At 47.2% G+C, this 21,336-nt stretch overlaps 1 pseudogene; it reads right to left on the bottom strand.

Annotated features, from left to right (window-relative positions):
• Positions 1 to 8,243: 8,243 nt before the first annotated feature.
• On the bottom strand, positions 8,244 to 10,203 carry LOC144175147 (very long chain fatty acid elongase AAEL008004 pseudogene; annotated as a pseudogene).
• Positions 10,204 to 21,336: the final 11,133 nt, after the last annotated feature.

The following is a 21,336-nucleotide window of genomic DNA, read 5'->3' as shown; positions in this document are numbered from 1 at the left end:
TAGTGCTTCTAGCACGGCTGCGGTGAGTACTGAATCAAACGCTTTCTCGTAGTCTATAACAGCCATGTAAATTGGTTTATCGTATTTTGGGGGTTTTTCTATCACTTGATTGATGACATAGACGTGACCCATGGTTGAGTACCCTTTCCCAAACCCAGCCTGCTCTCTGGGTTGATGGAACTCCCGGCTGCCACCTCTGCAGTTAACTATAACTTTGGTCAACAGCTTGCAACCAACTCAGAGCAGGCTGATGGGGCTATAATTCGTGAACTCCTCGGGATCGCCCTTCTTATGAATGAGAATATTGTTGGCGTTTTTCCAAGCTATGGGCACTTGGTGTCCCCGAGAGCCGAACCTTGCTAGTGTAGCCTCTTGGGTATCTGGGATGATGGTTACTTCCGGAGCAGGCAGCGCTCTATACACGCATGCCAAGGTTCGGCTGAGAGAGCCAGACGGAAAAGAGAGGGAGAGAGGAGAGGAGTTTTCCGCGGGCGGCGTTGTTGTGCTCGCCTCCAGCGATACTGAGCGAGCGGTTGCCGGTTTTGCTTGTAAGTGCAGCACTTGTCGCCGTAGCTCGCTCGCTGGACACAAGTAGAGCCACACGGCGTTCCGTCGTAGCGGCTAACTACAGCGGGTCCTAGCTGTTACTGGTTTTAATAAATTCTCTTGTCGGCAGTCAGACATACAGACAGACAGACAGACCAAAATTTCTGCCTTTAAGTAGCCCAAGAAGGGCTATCGCCCTCAAAACCGTGAGGCGGGGCGCAGCCGGAGGCCTCACCCACATTCCGGAGTCAGGTAATAGTCGGGTTATTATTTCTCGAGCAAGGTCTCGCTTTCGCGTGCGCATTAGGACGTCGGTTGCAATAGCACCGCCCGTGCGCGCCGGCCGAGGGGCGTACTTGCGGCCAGGCGGCGTGCACACGTGGTCGGCCAGTGCACGTGGCGGCAGCGGCGTTAATTAGTCACCCGATTGTGTCAGAAAAGCTCGACTTTGCGCTGGCAGCCGCTGCCGTGCCTGCGAGCAGCGAACAACCTTGACCCTCGGTCGTTTCTACTTTCGCTTCTGTTCTATTTTGCCCAAGAGCGGCGCTAGGCTCGCTTCCGTGAAACCGGCGCGCTCGCAAGCCGCGCCGGGAGCTGACGCTATCACACGACGAAAAAAAAAATTACAAAAGAAGGAACGTTGCACGGACGAATATCGAACCCAGGGATATGCTTGGACAGGCAAGTGACTGAACGACTATTCCAAGCCGACATCCCGCGGATTCCGGGTACTTTAAATATGCTCGAAAGGGTGTCAAAAGAGAAGGTCAGCAGGACCAAAAATTAGTGCACGCCCTTGGAAGTAGTGTACGGAACCGAAATATACATGAAACGTCTAAGAGGCACCAAAAATAATCTATAAAAATTGCAAGTTCATAGATGGATCGAGGCGTCGAAAGTTGACAAATCAGACAAAAAAAAAAAGCATGTAAAGTTACCAAACTAGCGTTAAATACGGTGCATGATAGCTGGTCCCGTAGTTACCTCTTCCCGAAGCAAGCAACATGACGGCGTAGTATCCTGTGCCCACACAGTGTCATCTATTGCTTCGCTGGGAACACTCCTGGTGCTCTTTTATGCAACTGCGAAAGGAGTTCCACCTTCATGCCCCGTTAGCCTGTTTATTCGAACTGGCACCGACAAGATGTGCTCTTCATCATCGCCATCATCATCAGCCCGCTCAGGTTCACTGCAGGAGGAAGCCCTTCCTCGTTGACCTACAACCGCTCCTGTCCTGCGCTAGTCGAGTCCACGGTTTAGCCAGGAAGTTCCGTATTTACGCGTCCGTAAAATGACGCTCTCTTCCTCGATAAAAATACTGTTCTTCAAACTACGTACCGAATCCCTGTTGAGACGTGGCTGCACAGCCGGAACATTTTTGTGTCTTCGATGGATACGCTTTCACCTGTGCGATGTACCGGAAACAATTGAGCACTGCTTCATAAATTGTAAGGATGCCGTACCCTTTTGCGATGTCCTCCAAAGAAATCTTAAGAGCTTTGAATTCACTCCACTGTAAGGTATCTCGTATCACCCGGAGACTATGATGTGCCATATGATTGTTTTTTTACGCAAAAAGCGCCCGTGTGTACGAGATTTCGGCGTACGTTAAAGGTCCGCAGGTTGTCAAAATTAATCCGCAGCCCTCCACTACGGCACGCCTCATCGTCTGCGTTGCGTCGGCGCGTTAAACCCTACAATCAACCAATGATTGTTTTTTCCTAATCGCTTTGCATATGTTATGGAAAACGCGAATGACAGGACTCCTACGCTGGAGTTTTGGCGACAGGCAGCGCCCTCTCATGCCTGCCGCATCTGGGTAGTACTAGTACAGAAGGGGACGACCCGCGTCGCCCTCCATCTGTTTTCAAATTCAAGCCACAGGAAACTTGGTTGTACTTAATTTAATCGCGTTGTGGTGCGTTTAAGTGACAGAATACTGAATAAAATAGCCCTAAAATAGTTGCAGAGGCTAAACAAAATTATATCCGCTACAACAAAATTATATCCGCTATTTATCGGCTTTCTTTTGAGCGAGCTGTCGCGATGTGCTTCAGTATCGCCCGGTCGGGTGGTCTACCTTCCTGACGATAATTATTTTTCTTTCGTCTTGCGTACCGACGACAAAGGAACATACTAAGGCGTTGGACCGGGCCAGTTGGTACATGTTTGATTGAATGAAAAACCAGCGGTAAACACAGGACACAGTAGAAAACGACGGGACAAGCTGGCTAACAACTGAACGACCAAGGCATTTGAACGCCTATAAATACGTTCCGGCAACAGCAGTGCGCATGCGTTAACAGCCATGCGTCGCATGACCGAAATCTTAACAAGCAACCACAGCGTTCAGAGAGGTCATCTCTTTGCCAGACAGGATCACTGACGTGTCACTGCCGCAACTGTTTCCCCCCTTTCTTTGTATAAAGAGCCTCCAAAATTTCCCTTTGGGTTTTAGTACTTCCCCGACCTAATATGCTAGCGTTGCTAGCGTTGCCAAAGGCAGGTGTGCACACGCAGTGCCTGCAATGTCTCGGCGGATGAGCACCGTCGCTCATGGAAAGGGAAGCCGTGTGCTCCCCAAGGCGATCATTATTACAGCGGCCCGTGTGGCCGGTGTAATCTTTGCCACGCGGGGATAAGGGGATGTGATAAATTACGCGTGTAGCCCAGGGCACAAATTTCGAAACATGATTAGCACCACACGTAACCCTTTTAGGCGCACGCCGGTTGATGCGACTGCACAGACCGCCCAAATTTCGAGGGGCCGAGAACACCAGGCGTATGCCGTGTTTATCCGCCACCTTGTTGATATTGTGCCAAAGTTTATGCACATACGACAGGACAACAAATCTTGCCTTGTCCCCCGATGAAGCAGAGGCAGTGTGTACCCTGCGAGACCTTTCTGCTCTTTGAGCAATTTCTCGGCTACCGCTCGCGTCACGTGGCATGGAAACCCTACCGATTTCAGTCTTCTTGCTGGTTGCTCTACACTCGTCTGTATCGTGTGAAAGCAGCTCTTTCACAACGCGTTCTTAACACAAAGCATTGCTATGGCTCTTTTTCTTAGCTTCAAGTGGCATGAGCTGTGCGGGACGTCTTCCTTCTTAGAGAGCGGTGCGTACGTCCAGCGCACAAGCATGTCGACACGGAACGACAATCCCAAGTCTAAAAACCTAATGATGCCACTGTGGGGTAATTCATAAGTGAAACGAAGAGACACAGGAAAAGCACTGAAACACTTAAGAATACCTGTCAGCTTGTCCCGCCATTTTCTTCTAATTGTGTCCGCTGCTTTTTCATCCAATTAGACGAAGAAAAAGTTCGCAAGTAGCATATAACACAAAATGTTGCTCTCCTATGGCCCGAGGTAACTGAAAATGGTTGTTTCAGTGGAAGCATGCAAGCGGACGCGAGAAGCACAGCCGGCTCAGCTGACAACACCACCCGGCACCGCCTTGAAAACGAGTGGAAATTTTGGGGGATATTTCTCCAGACTAAATAATTTTTCACGCAAAATTTCACGCCGCACGATTTACGAACGGCAGGGTACATGTATACTAGCAGGTAGAAGGTGAGGCAATATCATCAAATAATAATAAAAATAAGCGCAATTAAAGGACGCGAAACAAGCACCAAATCGCACGTCTGTTGCCTGTTTAGATGTGTACCTCTATGTTTCCAAAACATAACACCGCCACATACACGGTGCGTGGGCCAATTTTATTTACATAGGATCGTCACTGACTGTGTTCGTTATCTTCTAGTGCAGGGATCAACAACCTACCGGCGGCGGGAAGCGTGCAGCCCGCGGGGCCGTATTATGCTGCCCCCAGCACGTCGCCAGACGACCGCTATCTGAAGGCCGACACGCCAGTTCTGACCTCGAATGGTACCTCATTTTAGGTCAAATGGGAGCCAAGAACAGAGACGGGATCCAAGAACAGAGAATTGATCGCTTCCAGTTGCATTGCCCCTCATCTTCACACTCAGCCAGATTCTAAATCATTGGCAAACATTATTGGCAATTCACTGAATTTTTTCTCTTTGCCTTCAAAGCCCCCCTCTCCCTCCCACCCGATTTGCCGTCTGGCACTCCGCCGTGCCGGCTTCAGGCAACTCGGCCTCCCACCTCAAAACGTTGCCGACCCCTGTTCTAGTCTATTAAATGCGAACTGGGAATAGATGAGGAAAAAGCGTAATTAAATAAAGTGAGTGCGAACAAGGAAATAGAACGGCCACTTAGTTTGCCCGACCACTTATCTGTACAGCCCCTACTTTCGGTATCACAAAGCAGATTTCACTCTTCTGACCAGCCGCGGTGGCTCAGTGGCTAAGGCGTTGCGCTGCTGAGCACGAGGACGCGGGTTCGATTCCCGGCCGCGGCGGCCGCTTTTCTGGTGGAGGCGAAAAGCAAAAACGCCCGTGTGTACGAGCTTTCGGCGCACGTTGAAGATCCCCAGGTGGTCAAAATTAATCCGGAGCCCTCCACTACGGCGCGCCTTATCGCCTGCGTTGCGTCGGCGCGTTAAACCCTTCAATCAATGAATCAATTAATCAATTTCACGGTTCTGACGGTCGTTGTATTTTGCAACTTACCACAATGCAATAAAAAGGCAAGCCAGCGCTGCACCACGTATTCGTAGCGGCGGCCCCAACCAGCAGTGTTCAATGAAAGTGGGCGCATAAGTGCAGAGGTGCGCGGAAGCGCGGCGCATCTCAGCAGACGATCCTGCGCGGTACAACGGACTCACAGATTTTTACGCACGATCGCCGCCGATTGCCTTACTCTGTTTTTTATGATCGGCGGTTTGTTGAAAAGTCCTTTTAACCAAGTGTATCAATTTAAACAAGAAGCTCTCTCTTTAAATTGAACTTCACAGGACCATCAGTGAACCTGCGAGTGTCAGAACACCGTCCAGCAGTTTCCTCAACGCTGTAAACGTATTTAGCGCTGCAAAACTTTTTTCCCTTGACCCAGGTTGATCGCCAGAAGAGATCAGATGCTCCGGGGATGAATTGGAGACCATGTCGAAAAACAATCAGGAGTACCGCGCTCATGTCGCTTCTGTCCACACAGGATTCTATGGGACCCACGCAGCTTTGTACTACCCGGAAGTACTACATTCCCTGCTTATTAGTTGTTCACTGTTGCCCCCGTGTTGAACCAAATGTGCCTAATTGTTCATTATGCTTAGTTTTGTTCATCTTGTATTCAGCTAATCAGTATGTGTACATAATTGTAAACATGTGTTGTAAACATCAGTTCATCATTGACTTGCACTGCAATAAATACCATGTGAAAAACAACAAAACCCTCAGTAATTTAGGGTTTTAATCATGGGTTTTGAAACAAACGCTTCGGGTTCGAGCCCCAGCAATGTCCATACATTTTCCAAAGCCGGTGATTTTCAGTGTAGAATGTTCTGTTAGCTCAATTGTACGCATTTTTTTCGTTAATAGAAGTGGTTTGCTAACTTTTAGGTCGGTTTAGTGCTGGGGCGCGGCATATCGACACGTTCAATTAACGTCATGCATCGCACTGAGAGTGCCGGGTTTTCTACCTTGAAACAGAATATCGCCTGCATCGCTGGGATGTGTCTGTGGCCTTAGCAACCCGTTAGGGAACCAATTCCGATCCAACGTGTTGGGGGTGGTTTGCTTTCAGCGCCCCGTCCTAAGTAAACACGCCTCCAAAACCCACAAACTGTATCCGATCACGGAAAGGGAACTGAATCCAGCTCGCATTTCACTAGACTGCAAATTATTTCGTCATGTTCGTCGCTGTGATCGTCTTCATCACATCTATGCCCACTGCATGATGATGGTCTTACCTCATAAATTTTAAATACGCTTCAATCCCGGGTAATTTCAATCTATTGATGCCGCCGAGTTGTCGTATTTCATCGCTGTATTGAGTTCTATGTCTTCTCCTAATTTTCGTCCCGTCGCATGCCTTTCTCGGTTTCTTATGTGGTGTAAGAGATTCACCTGTAAATTCTTAATTTGGGTTGGCGGGTCGCTCGATTTGTTCCGAGCGCATTGCTCCAGCCTTCCCAACTTATAGCCGAATTCACGCCCACTTGCAGGGGTTGAGATATACTGAACATATTGCGTAAGCGTTGCTTCAGCGCGAATAAACGTGTCCACCATTTTTAGTGTGAAAAAGGAATTATAAGGTGACTCTACGCACAGCAACGTGCCTGCGACATTGGAGATGCATTTGGCATACCAGAGTAAGTACTTTCAAGTGTAGAAGAGGTAATCCTGAACATTACGTATGTGTGCTTTTTAAAAATACCGCCTTTCGGCATGAACCAGTGGACAACAAAATAACCGCATTCAGGGTATCTAAAGGAGGATGACCTGCGAAATATTTTTACTAATTTCATTTGACATCTTTAACCTCCGTCCGTAAGTGGTTTGATTCGATCGAATTTTTTGTCGAGGCTACTGTTTTTCCTTGTTCTCAGAAGTTAGCTAAGTTTTATTGCGGTATGTCCGAGCGAGAGTGTTTCCTCGCGGTCCTCATAATCTGATTGGAAGATCAGTGAGGGTCAGGTTGAGTACCTTCAGGTGCTTCCCGTATTAAAACTTCACGAGAGCCGAAACGCTTGAACACATGTTGGATTTTCATTAATCTGTCATGATTTTTTTTCGTGGTTGTACCCGTCTTACCGAATCAAAGCAATGAAATACCGAAGGATCCTTTTCTCACATGAAAGTTTTCAGTTTTCCTGTCATTGACAACGGACATGCCACGACTTTACTGACGTTGCAATCAGCAGTTCATGCTTGACATTTCGAGGCAGGCGCTGATACCAAACGCAATAGGCTGTGCTATCGGCATTAGCCCCCTGAGCTCACCTTTGGCCGCGAAATCACCCATACCTGAGGGGTTTGAACTTAAGCCACCAAACCTCCCTCCGTCGCCTGGTTTGGTTAAATCGTGATAGAGATGATCATATTAGCTGTGGCACTTTTATATGCATCCACATCGGCGCTACTGTATCTCGACAATGCCGTAACTTTATTGTGTGCGGGTTATGTCACCGACTCCACTGCCATTGTTGCGCAGCATCCAGTTCTGAGTAGTAAGTTGTCCTATCAATTAAGTCCCGCGTTACTCTTCCAACTTTGTTTTCTTTTTACTTACTTCTATTGACTGATTTTGTATAGCTTTTCAGCGTTAAAGGGGGATAACCTGACCATCGGCAAACAAACCGAAATTCGCGTTTCGGGTCCGAAGAATCACGCTATTTGGGTCTACATAACTGCCGGTCCACTTTCTACGAATAGTGAAATTCGGTTTCCGCCTCTGTCACTCCCCTTGCGTGCGCGATCGGACGCTATGTAGCCGAAAATTTAATGTCCCCAGCGCAACGACGAAGGCAATACATTTGTGAAATTATTCTTTTCAGGGACAAAGAGGGGGAAACTCACGTTTTGATACACGCAGCCCGAAACCTCGTGTGTAGGTCGTGCCTGCGCTCGGCCTTTTGTGCGAGCGCCAAGATATGTCTAAGGCGAGGCTGGGAAAGTAAGCTTCCTCGCATGACTTTGTTGTATCGAGAGGAAGGAAGCTTGCCGTTGGTCTGTGCAATGTTGGCCCTATGATGCTCGCCGGTAGGCCATCTTGTGTGTTCAATTGAGTGCGTGAAAAGCTTCTTGCAATGAAAGTGACAAAACTCACCAGGTACGTAACAAACAAATATTTATTTACAGATTCTGTTGACGAGTGAACCCGAGCAATGTGCTGGTTCGCGACAAAACAAGACGACACAAAGCCCACCGCAGAAAAAAAAAAGCGACTTTTATATCACTGCTCAGCGTCTACTGAGCATACCTGTGACGCAGCCCAAGGATAGTAGACTCGACGTCAGTCGTTTTAACGTTCGGCTCGAGGCTGCCTTTACGAAGTACGTTCATATAAATACACATCTCACGTCTCGGCTCCGGTCCTGCCGTCGTCGTTGAAGACTGGTCCAACGATCACGAGAACTCTACATCTTTCGGAAGCCTACGGCTCGTAACAAATCCGCGCGATAAAACAACAACAACAAGAAACTCGTTGCACTAATGGTTTTAGGAAAGTAGTATGACTGAAGAACCGGAGGTTCCTGTATAAGGCGTGTCATGTGTTCATCACATCACGTATTAAGAACTGCGAACGTGCACATTCTACTAAATGGCACTCCGCGGTGGTTGCGCCACGCAAAATATTTCACGCATGTGCTGAACTTCACTGGAGCATCAGAACCCCCTTGCATAACCAGAGTCTACATTTAAACTGCCAGTAAGCGAATTTTTAGCCAAATATTAGGTATAACAAGGCATTGTTACCAGGCAAAGCTAATCAATTTGACCGATATCTGCTACCTATTCGTTCATTGGTTCTCGCGAGACACTCTCTTTTGCTAAACCGCCCGACAACGTCAATGACTCCCATCGCTAGCCGGCGCGCGGCATCACAAGCGCAGCTCGGTTTGCGGAAGCTTGGCGGGCGAGAGAGATCATTTTCTTTCCGTACTCACATCAAACGCAAGTTCGCCGTGCGAACCACCCGATGGCAAACACAAAAGGAGTCCTAGAGTCTTTGTCTATATCACAGATTGCAGGGACGCCTCAGTGCGCCTTGTTCTTGCTTTCGGCCTTCGCCTCACCCTTGATGCTGGGACCTTTCTTGTCGCTGTAGGCCTTGACGTAGAAGCGGACAAACATGGTAAAGAAGAAGACGGCTTCCGAGAGCATGATGTAAGTATGCGGCCTCGGGTAGCCGCAGTTGACGAGCATCGGCACCATCGTGTGCAGGAAGATGATGATGAACTGCACGAGCTGGAACTGCGTCAGGTAGCGCTTCCACCAGAGGTGCTTCTGGACGGACGGCCCCAGGAGGGAGAGGAAGTAGTACGAGTACATGACCACATGCACGAAGCTGTTCAGGATGACGCCGAGGGCCACCTGGCCGTCGGGGCCGTAGGCCAAACCGAACCAGCCGTTGAAGACGACCAGGATGTGGTGCACCACGTGCAGGAAGGATATGTGCGAGTCCTTCTTGCGCAGCACGAAGAAGAAGGTGTCCAGGAAGTCGGCGATCCTCACCATGAGGTACCACCAGCAGAGGCTCAGCATGCTCATGGTCGTCTCGTCGCGCGCCTCGTAGTTGATGCCCTGGCAGAGCAGGTTGTAGCCTCCGCCCATGTACGACTTGGAGAGGAACGCCGCGACGAAGTAGCAGTTGAGCAGCACCATCGAGGCGTTGTAGAGGATGATGAGCGGCTTGATTCCGTCGTACGGTTTCCGCCCCTTCATGAACCTGGGCCCGCCGATTTTGACGATGTACACGTACACCACGAAGAGGGTGATGATGAACTGCCGGTTCCCGGCCAGTGCCCAGTCGGCCGTTCGGGGGTCCCGCCTGAGGAACCCTTCAGGAGCCATGTTCGCGTCGCTCATGGTCGGTGATGAAGCCATGCGTGCTTCGATGTTTCGCCACTCGCAGATCCTGTCGAGGACGCCACCTACTTTGATGTCTCTCGCGGTTGGCCCGGCGTGCCTTGGCGCGTCTACGGCTGGCGCGAACGCGGAGAAGCGGTTTTTGCTTCTCGTCTCTAGGTCGCTTTCGGAGACGACGACAGGCAAGCCGACGAAAAGGGAGCCTTTATTTGCCGACGCAGCGGGGGCTGAGAGAGGAGGACGAGTTGTGGCGATGACGGCGACGGGGAGGCGAAAGGGAGAGGAAGAAACCGAGTGGAGTGGAAGAAGGCCGAACGGAGTAGCGGGAGTGACGCGGGGACGTTTGTGCGTGTTTTCTGCGTCTCGTTGCGTTGCGAGAGTTTCCTTTCTTCTCTCGGTCGAGCGCGTTTCGCGGCGTGATCTTCCCTGCGGCGTGTGCGCTAACGGCAGGTGCGGCTTAGCCTCCAGCGGGTGTCGCACGCCGGCGCGGTGGTCCACGTGCGGGGGTGACGCTGATTTGGAAATGTAATGGGGGCTACCCGAAGGGATCTCGCGCGTCATGCATAGGCTTCCTCTCTCGCTCCTGCAAGCGAAGGACCGCCACCGGCAGCCGTGCTTTCCCTCATTTCGGCTGCATTGTTCTTTTGAGCCTTTCTCTCTTCGCCGCCTCCTTCTTATTGGCTGACTTCGCGGGTGGGTAATTCATACGCCGATTTGAAGAGGCATTAACGGCTAATACGCTCTGCGACCAAGGCGAACGTAGTGGCCTTGGTAGTTCGGGCTTTGTGCGTCAGACTGCGGTATTCAGGCAAATCACCGATTTTCACCGACAAATCCTAGTGACGGATATTGTCGATGAAAGTGCTGCCCACGGGGCATCGCAGGCTGTATCGGGCGTCCGAAAAGCAATTGTTTTAAAAATCGGCGATGGCCGTAACCCAGGGGCATTGTGGTTTAAACCAGCCTGCCCGCACTAGGGTGCTAGGGTAATAGCGTACCTGCTTGCGGGCGTGTGGGAGCTCGAAAAACAGGCCGGTGCGATTCGCAATGGTGAATGTAGCCTCAAAAGAATTATAGCCTCAAAAAGCCGGCGTCCCAGATCGGAGAAGCATATTCAAGTTTAGAGCGGAGTAATGTTTGGTACAGCGGTGTGTTGAGGGCACAAGGGCGGCGGTAGAAAAGTTACGACGGAGGTAGCCTAACGTTTGGTTGGCATTGTAAATTAGCTAACAATGTGAATCGACCAGGTAAGGTCTGAGGATATGTGTACCCCTAAATAACGGTAAGATGTTAGGAACTCAAGTATGAAACGGTTAAGATGATAAGAAGTTATAGCCGACGTTTTAATCCTTGAAACCGGTAAAACTTTGCTCTTGTTAGTATTAAACTCCATCCTCCACCTGCTGCACCAGGACATGACTGCGTTAATATCTGTTTGCAAGAGTTTAATATCGTTATCATCAATAATTTCACAAAAAAGGACGCAATCATCTGCGAACAAGTGGATGCTAGATAACACGCAGTCAAGTAGGCCATTAACGTAAATAAAAATGAGAGGGGGCCTAGAACAGAGCCTTGCGGGACGCCAGAATAAACGGGACTGGGTGATGATTAGGGGTTATTGGCTACTACATTTGCCAGCTATTGGAATTTGCGAATAGTTAGAAAATGGCGACATGACAGTCATCGTCGTTGTATAATAACTGCCGTATGTTGCTCCGATCCTGTGTACATTTTTCTCCTTTCCAACAGGGACCGCGTACGGGCCACACCACGCGATATAATAACCTGCAGACATTGTACTGATGACAGTACTGTATACTCCGAGGGTCATTCAAACGCAGAGCTGGTACACCGTAGGCGTGATATTTATGCGATACCGAGTGGGTCGTCTCAGTCATGGAAATGTGGCCTGGGGCCAGGCACGGTCCCCGGAAACGCTACTGCGTGCGAACAGTTTTCGGTGCCGGGTTCCTTGCTAGAAGCCCTTGTACGCCGACGTACGCCTTACGTACCCAAAAGGAAGAACGTGTACTCAAGCGCCTATTGCTAGAAATTACACAAATTGACGGGGCGCTTTTGTAGGAAGCAAATGGTTTGTATGTGATGGAACTGAGGGGAGATTCAGTAATGTATCATTGGTATTTTTCTCGCCGTTCATTGGGATTTTTGGTTCATTAGAGCATTTGTGTCTGAGAATGGTGTACCTGTGGGAACTGCCTCAGTAATTGCACATCTACGGGCCTAATACAAACGCACAGTGATTATTACTAGCAGTTTGGTTGCAGAATTTATAAAAAAAAACAAGCCAGAATTTCGGGGCCTAAAGCTTCTGTGCCCTATTAATTGAAACAGACTCGGATGCGGCCATGTAGAACTCAGAAAAAACTAAGATGAATTGAACGTGACTTGTTTCATTGTTCTTAAAATATACGTATCATTTGGGATGTCTGTGCAGCGGGGCCATTGAGGACGTGTTTACGTGCCTGGAGTGAATTTCGCAAACATTTTAAACAATGCAGTGTACCTACAAGGAATAATAATGAATCTCCTTACACCGGATGCACCGGATTCGCCCGTCCTTGGCCGCCCCACTCGTACACAGGTCACTGCACGCATTTTTCCTCCCTCTGATAAAAAGGGGGCCGATCTGACTGCGTTAATCAGATAAATATGTGACGCATAAGGATAGAAATGTTTAGGGCTCCGGTGACCTAATCAGATTACGAATATACATAATGAACACGGCTTTGAATGTTTTGAAGTCGTAAAATTACTTGCGTCAACTGCGGTATAAACGATAGGGCGACAAGCGGATGAGGACAAAGTAGCTTGTTCATATATCATCGTCCTCGCTCGCTTAAAGCGATATTTTTTTTTATCACAGTCATGTAACAACTAGCTCATCAACAAGTTTGGTTAAATCACATTTACTAGGCATTAAATGCCTCTAGCAGTGGCCCATTCCATATTTAAATTTTTGCTTGTGATCGGGTGCCTGCGCAGGAATTTTCGATTTCGATTTCCAAATTCTATTGCCACAACACCTTAACTGTTTTTTTTTTCGCTTTTCGATTCGTAGGAAATGGTTACAGCTGCTTTAAGAAACAAAAACCATGAAACCCTCTGTCAAACGACGACGATGGTTTAACGCGAAGCTTTTTCGTGACGCATTCTTTTGTTGTACTAGTCAATGTTTTCCAAACCACTCGGACCTTGTCGAAATGGAGCAATCGGACAGACGCCGGCTTCATAAAGCGAGGGACTCAGGTGTGATTCTGGCCTCAAAAAGGGTTTTTGTGTTTCACTACGGCGTTTTCGCGCTACAGACGCCATCAGTGAGAGCACCAAAGCTTCGCTTTAAAAGCCCACTTTGCCGTACCGCACGTACGGTATTATGCCTCGTCATCGTCATGACGCGCTTCCAAGTGATGAGATGAAGAGATCGAAGAGTTTAATCACGGCTTCGCCTGCCATGAGAGACGGTGGCGGGAGTTCCTGATGCAGGTGTTACTCAGGAGGGGATCGATTTGTTGCCCTGGACTCATTTGTCACTAAAGCTCTGCTTATCGCCCCATAGTCACCGCTGACTCCCGCTATCCAGCCTTCGTTTCCATGCAAATCATGTGACGCGAACAGCCCTCGGACTACCCCAAACTGTCCGCTGCGAACCCGGAAGGGTGAATCTAAACCGCACTGTGCCCGTTTGTTGGTATAGAATATAGAATAGAATAGAATAGAATAGAGTAGAATATAATAGAATAGAATAGAATAGAATAGAATAGAATAGAATAGAATAGAATAGAATTGACGCAACGTTGTTTTCGGGGATGTAGCATTCAGAGGATCGGAATGGAAAGTAAAAGAACCTCTTCTCGTTCCGCTGTACTATGAATCTCTGTTTGTCAGGGAAAGAAGATTTCGCCGTGGTCACTTTCCCCCATGCACAAAAAAGACAACTGAGCATGCACGCTTCAGTCATTCGACGTGAGCAGAAAATGTCGACTTAAGAATTTGATTTTCCCAGAAAATTTGTAATGCTCGGTGTTCTTTGCCTGCTAATGTTACGGTGTGGAAGGAACGTGGCTCGCTGGTTGGCTTTCCGGCTGGCTATGAGGAGTGCTCTCGAACATGCCATATCAGTATCATTAGCGTAAGAACACACACACACACACACACACACAAACACACACACACACGCGCACACACACACACACACACACACACACACACACACACACACACACACACACACACACACACACACGCACACGCACACGCACACGCACACGCACACGCACACGCACACGCACGCACGCACGCACGCACACACACACACACACACACACACACACGCACACGCACACGCACACGCACACGCACGCACACACACACACACGCGCACACGCACGCACACGCACGCACACGCACGCACACACACACACGCAGGCACGCACGCACACAGACACACACACATGCACACGCACACTCACACGCACACACACACATACACACACCCACGCACACACACCCACGCACACACACATGTACACGCACACGCACACGCACACAGACACACACGCACACACCACACACGTGTACGCGCGAAGGCACTACCCAGACTACTTCTCCGAAGCTAAACAATTCCTCCCATTTAAACACTATCATCGGCTACGAATTATGTCTTCCTTTCTTCGAGCGCCCCACAGAGCCCCACGAAAACAAGAAAACTTGACAAAGAACGCGCATAAAGGTTCGCATTAAACAAAACACAAATGTCTCGACGTGCGTCGCTGTGAGAGTGCAGGAAAAGGGAGCAGCTTAGCTGGCTCGTTAGCGTTGCGGTCTGTTCGAACAAACAGAGTCGTTCACAGCGCGGAGAACCACGTAAGGCGGCTAACAGGAAATCGTTGCTACACGAGCGCGCGTACTTAGACTGCTTGCTATAGGCACGTTACGCTTCGTTACTGTTTTCTCGTTTACCTGTATGATGTCGAGCCTGTAATGACGCCGGCCCGCTGCCCACGCCAGTAGCTCGCGTGATGCCCGCGTGCCATTGTGAAGCCCCTATAGAAATGAGAAGAACGACAACCTTTCGCACAGTGTCTGTAAGGCCATGATAAGGCACAGTGTTAAGAATCCGAGGACGCCCACCCACTTCTTATGAATTGCGGATGCGAAAACATTGTTATAAGCTAGAAATTTGTAATGGAACCCCAGGCTAAAATCACTACAGGAATACCGCAAAAACTTCACAAGAATTCTTGTCGTACGACAAAAAAACTTTGTAGTGGCAACAGAAGTTTTGTTGTTACTACAAAGCCACCTGTTGCTGCGACACACATTTCTGTCGTAACGGAAAAGCCAATTCTCTCAACGACAAACATTCCTGTAGTCACAACAGGACTGCCGTTTATGCTGCTTTTCACAATGGACAACAACATTGATTGATTGATTGTAGGGTTTAACGCGCCTACGCAATGCAGGCGATGAGGCGCGCCGTATTGGAGGGCTCCGGATTAATTTTGACCACCTGTGGATCTTTAACGTGCGCCGAAATCTCGTACACACGGGCGTTTTTGCTTTTCGCCTCCATCAGAAAAGCAGCCGCCGCGGCCGGGAATCAAACCCGCGACCTCGTGCTCAGCAGCGCAACGCGCCTTAGCCACTCAGCCACCGCGGCGGGTGGACAACAACATTCAAAACATATGAAACTACTGATGGAACACCAGGATCACGACAACACACAAATTCGTTACGACAGAACATCAAAATCACGACACGAATACGACACACGACACGATACAGAATGACGACACGACAAGAATCGAACAAGACGACAGTACGACACGGGAAAATACGACAAACTACGAAAACGTTTGTTGTCGTCCTTTTCGACTGGGACATGTTTACGATAAAATTGATATCGTTGTAACCGCAACAAAGCCGTCCTTTTAATTAGCGAAACGTGTAGTTCGTCTTCATGGTTCCTTCAACATTTATAACGATGACGCCTGCACACATGACACTGTATCCGGCATTCAAGCAGGCGAGCATGACACGCCTTCTTCGTAGCTAAATTTTGGTGGTCTCGTAAATAAAGTTGTTCTTTATTTTGAAAACTTCGTAGTGTTGAAAACGAGCACGGAGAACGATCCCACTTTTTTGGTAATTGCAATGCTCATAGTTATTTAACAGAAACGAGGCTATCCGCACAGGATTTTCATTGCCAAAAATAATTTTCTTCTTCTTTCGGTGTGATAGAGACCTAAGGTTGGGAGTAGGCGTCGAATTGCTTTTTTTTTTTTTGCGAGAGTTTGCCTTACGGCATAACAGTTATATGTACAACATCACACTTGTTTCACGCAGAAACGTCAGCAGCGACCGGTACTGAGGGCCCCATATCCACCGCTGTAGATCAGAGAGAGAGAGAGAGAGAGAGAGAGAGAGAGAGAGAGAGAGAGAGAGAGAGAGAATGCATTCAATGGTAAAAGTGAAGGTAGCCGAGCCATATCGCTTAGCGTGTAATTGCTGCTTTTCACCATATTCAGTGGTTCCACATTCCGCTTGCAACTTTGTTAAAAGTTACTTCCAGATTTGTCCCCATTAAGCCCAAAGCACAACTGCGTTTGTTACCGACCGCCGAATGCCCCGCAGCTATATTACGGTGATCCTTACTACGCATTAAAGGGACAGACAACCGATTTTTTGTCGCGTATACATTCTCTATCCCAAATGAGAGGGCATCATTTAAAGCACCTTAATGAGAAACGGTTTTGCTAATAACGCCCTAGAACTTTTTAAATCGAAATTTTTAGATCTACGAGCCGTATGTGTCTTCCCAAAAATAATGCTGGCAACCATGACATATAGCAACATATTTTTGTCAGCATGTGAAATGAAAAGCGATATTTAAAAACTTGTCCCCAGCTTAAAAAAGTGTGAATCTCAGGCTTTCTTATTCCTTCATATGTTTTTTTAATTCACCAGTCTACTTTGCACGAAGGCGCCATCTGTTGGGATGGACGATAGGTAGAATCTGGCATCACGTTGTGGAAGTTGGAAGTTCGATTCTCCCCGGGCGCGTCCTTTTTTTGTAAGCTGCCGCTGGCGTATTTGGAAACTGAAATCGAATATTTTGGCAGAACAAACGCCCCGACTCAGGCAGAATCGTCAAAGCTCCTTCAGTGGATCCGTTTCCTGAATTACGAAATATGCGCTAACTGGACATACACATAAAGGACAATGGTCGACTCACAACTATTTATTTATTTATGGCTTTTACTATCTGCTTTTATGGTTTTATGATATATTAGAAGGATACTTTTTTTTCCCTGCAAATAAATTGTTCTGAGTTGCGCATTGTTTGTCGTCCTTTCTCTGTATGTTCAGTTAGCGCATATTTCGTAATTCATAATGCACTAACTAGCCCAACAACACATTTTACTGTTTACTGAACGCTGCCGTTGAGACTGGGCATGTAGCCACACTGAGAGCAACCCAGCGGTGGCGGGGCATGCCTTAAAAATTTTCAAAATAACGTTTAAAAGTACATATACAAATATTAATATTTGTGTTAAAAGGTTTTCAATACGTGAATAAACGTGAATAAACGTGAATAACGTTTAAAAGTACATATACAAATATTAATATTTGTGTTAAAAGGTTTTCAATACGTGAATAAACGTTTCAGTAGTTACAGTAGCTGCTTAGTTTGCAGGTAACGTCACCGGTACACATATTGTAGTGTCACGTTTCGACACTACGAACCGCCACCCTTCCGATTTCAGTAAGTTTGCTGCCAATTAAAATTATTTCCGCAAATTTGTTTATAAATTGCTTGTGGTTACCGGGCTATATAAAACGCTGGCTTTTATATAAGCTAGACGACATATACGCGACAAAAATCGGTTGTCCGTCCCTTTAAGCAACATTACCGTACGATCTCGTAAATCTCATATCTCTTTTAGGAGAATTTCATTACCCTAACATATTTTGACTGAACGTTTTTTTGACTCCCAAAATTCGCTGAATTAATTGACTCCCGTTGCCCTTCTCATTTTTGAAAGCTTGTAACTGAAAAAAAAAAAGAGAGAGAGAATTCAAAATTTGGCGTTTTTCGCGCCGAAGCTACAATTTGGCTATAGGGCCCGCCGGAGTGGAGAATCATTTGGGAATCTTTAACACGCACCGAAATCTCGACCCAAGGGCGTTTTCGTTTTTCTCCTCCATCATAAAAACGGCCGTGGTCGTCGGTATCGAACCAGCATCCTTGCGCTCCTTGGCCACTGAGCCATGTCGTCATAATGGAACTAACGCGCTCGTCCGAGGGAGCGCTGACGTACTTGACCTGTTTCTCAGATTTTTCCGCTCGCTGACCTTCAGTTCAGGACTTAGGGATCATCCTTTAACGACTTCTCGGTTAACGCAGGTGCGAGTCAAACTCTGAGCAAGGCAAAGTACAAAATTTCCTCGAAGCTGACTTTTTCGGCTGCGAAAAGTGAGCTGAAAGCCTCTGTGAATGATTGTATGGCCCAATTTTATGAGAGAGAGAGAGAGAGAGAGAGAGAGAGAGAGAGAGAGAGAGAGAGAGAGAGAGAGAGAGAGAGAGAGAGAGAGAGAGAGAGAGAGAGAGAGAGGGGGGGGGGGGACGTAGACTTTATTTAAAGCCACCCATAAGTGGGTTGCGGATGGTCGGGTTTTGGTGGGACGTGGAGGATCCTATCCAGGTACTCGTCAGGATTGAGGGCCATGCAGGATTTTGTGAGAGCACAGTAAACGCTAACTGGGTTCTTTTCAAGGATAATGTTTACTGTTTGATAAAAAGAGGATACATCCTTGCATGCCAGTCGATGCTGACATCGTCTCTTGGTTTTATATTGCTGTCAAGCGTCTTTGGAGTTAAAAAACAACAAAAAAACCCGATTTTTCGCGAAGCGCGAAAGCGCAATCACCCGGATACGTGCACTGCGTATCGTCAGAGGAATGATGAATTCAAGAAGGCCGTAAAAATTGGCAAAGTGGTTTTTTTTTAATGACAGCCTTATGTTGTCCGCTTGTCCAAAATTCTAAAATGCTGTGGAGTGTAATCGGTGGCGCAAAGAAAAACTCGGTATCTTTAGTAGAGGAAGGTGTTGCAGACATCCCCAGTTAAAAAAGGTGTTTCGTTTTTAATGACGTGTATAAGAAGGCTTTCATTCAGACATCTTCGAATACTAATTTCTATTCCGTCGAAGGCGCCAAGTTCCCGGCAAAGGAATGTGTTGTGTTTGACTGGGTCGAAATCATGCCACTCATAGGGAACTGCAAGGTGTCATCGTCATCATGAATCGATGAAATTATTTTTAAGCTTCTACGAAACACCGAAGGCTACTGATATAGAATTTTTCATCAGGTTTTCATCCAGCCAATGAACGCACGTTTCTTACCAGACGATTAAAAGGTTAGTGAAGCGGAGCCCAAGTTTCAGTCCGGAGATGTGCATACCCTATTAAATCGTCGTGCAATTTTGTTATCTAGTGTCCCGTGCAACCTTTTCGAAGACACATTTTATCCGCAGCAATAGCTAAGTTTCTGGAAGACAAATATTCTTTATCTAATTCCAAAAGATTTAGTAAATCATTGTCTCGTGATACGAAGCCCATTTCTTTCCCACATATTCGTTTCTAAGCTCAGGATAACAATATTTTCTCTATTTTATCTTCTTAGATTTCTGCAAAGCATTTGATGTTGCCTCGAAACAGTTACTTTGCACGAAGTTTTGAAAATTAAATGTTGACTCGTATTGTAGCTTGGACCAAACTTTTTTGTCTTCGATCACAATCGGTAACAGCGAATGACTTAGATTCCACGTAGAGCTCCGTTATGTCCGGTATGCTTCAAGGATCAGTACTAGGCCCTCTTCTCTTTCTCATTTACATCAATGATCTACCTAGTGCCATTACCTCTCTCGTAGGATTATTTGCGGATAATAGCAGTGTGCTCTACCACACCATTTCTTCGACTTTCTACTTTATCATACGGCACAGTGATGTCAACAAAACCTTTAAGTGGTGCGCCACTTGGCTTATGCCCATAAATACAACTAAATGTAAAACAATTAGATTCCCCGGCGATAGCCATATTTTTTATGGCCAGACGTTTACATACAATAGTGAAGGCCGCAAACTCGAAGCAACAAAAATATACAAGGATATTGAAGTTCAGATAATTCATAACCTGCTTTGGGGCGGCAAAAGGTAATTAGGTAACTAACAATCTCGATCGATCCTTGGGACAACTATTACAGCTTCTTCAAATATAAAATTGTTAATTCACAAACCACTAATTTGTCTTGAGCTAAAACATACTTGCGCAGTGCGATATCCGGGTACGATTATACTAATAACACATTACAGTCCGTAGAAAATCGTAACGGACATTTTATTTAGCTAATCGCTCGTGAAGTGTATCATCTATGAAACTCACCTTTAATAGGCCATATCTTTCTTATTTCAGAAAAAAAGCTGGAATAAGTTTGTTTTACAATCAGGATCTTAGATTATCCATCTCAGACTCGCCGCGGACGGCCAAAGAGCAATCCAGCATTCGTTTTGCATACACAATTTTATGGCGTGCATGGAGTATCCTCAGGCTACCCCCGGACTATCCGCGGCGGGTTCGAGACTCTAAGTCTAAGATCTTCTATATCCACGATTTTACTTCTGTTAAAAAATGGTTTGAATTCCCTCATACATATCACAACTCCCCAATGATCATTACAAGGTTAATGTTCCGTAATGTCAACTAATCCACTATTACTATTGCCAAAAATCAAATCAATTTACCCACCTGCCAGCCTCGATCGCTCAGTCATCGATGCGCGCACATTTCGATCAGTACCTGAAAGATACTTTAGCCCCCTTTTTTTGTCGTTTTTTAGATGCGACTGCATCTCATTCACTCGCCTTGTCCCTCCATACGGCGTTGTCCGTCCACACCCCTCCCCCCTACACTATAAAAAAAATAATAGTTAGCGGCGCCCGGTTTCGATCCCACGACCCTGTGGGCGGAACGCGAGGTACATGGTGCTCTTCCCACTGCGCCACAAAACCGAGACAGAATCAAATGCTACGAACGCGCCTTATATCTTTGACTCATTCAAACTACGTCAAGATGCTTCTGATACAACGCATGATGGGGCAATGATTAACACTTGCTATAAAAGGAAAGAAGCTCCCACTTACAGCAACAATGATGGAGTAAAGGTCGTTGCGACAGCGAAGCCCCAAGCATACCACTTGGAGAGATTGACCAAGATTGGCCAATAAAACATAATAATATTCATAAAACATA

Source organism: Haemaphysalis longicornis, unplaced genomic scaffold (genome assembly GCF_048455015.1).
Source record: "Haemaphysalis longicornis isolate Haplotype H1 unplaced genomic scaffold, Haemaphysalis longicornis Haplotype H1 scaffold_3, whole genome shotgun sequence".
Classification (NCBI taxonomy): domain Eukaryota; kingdom Metazoa; phylum Arthropoda; class Arachnida; order Ixodida; family Ixodidae; genus Haemaphysalis; species Haemaphysalis longicornis.
This window is presented reverse-complemented; position numbering and strand designations above follow the sequence as displayed.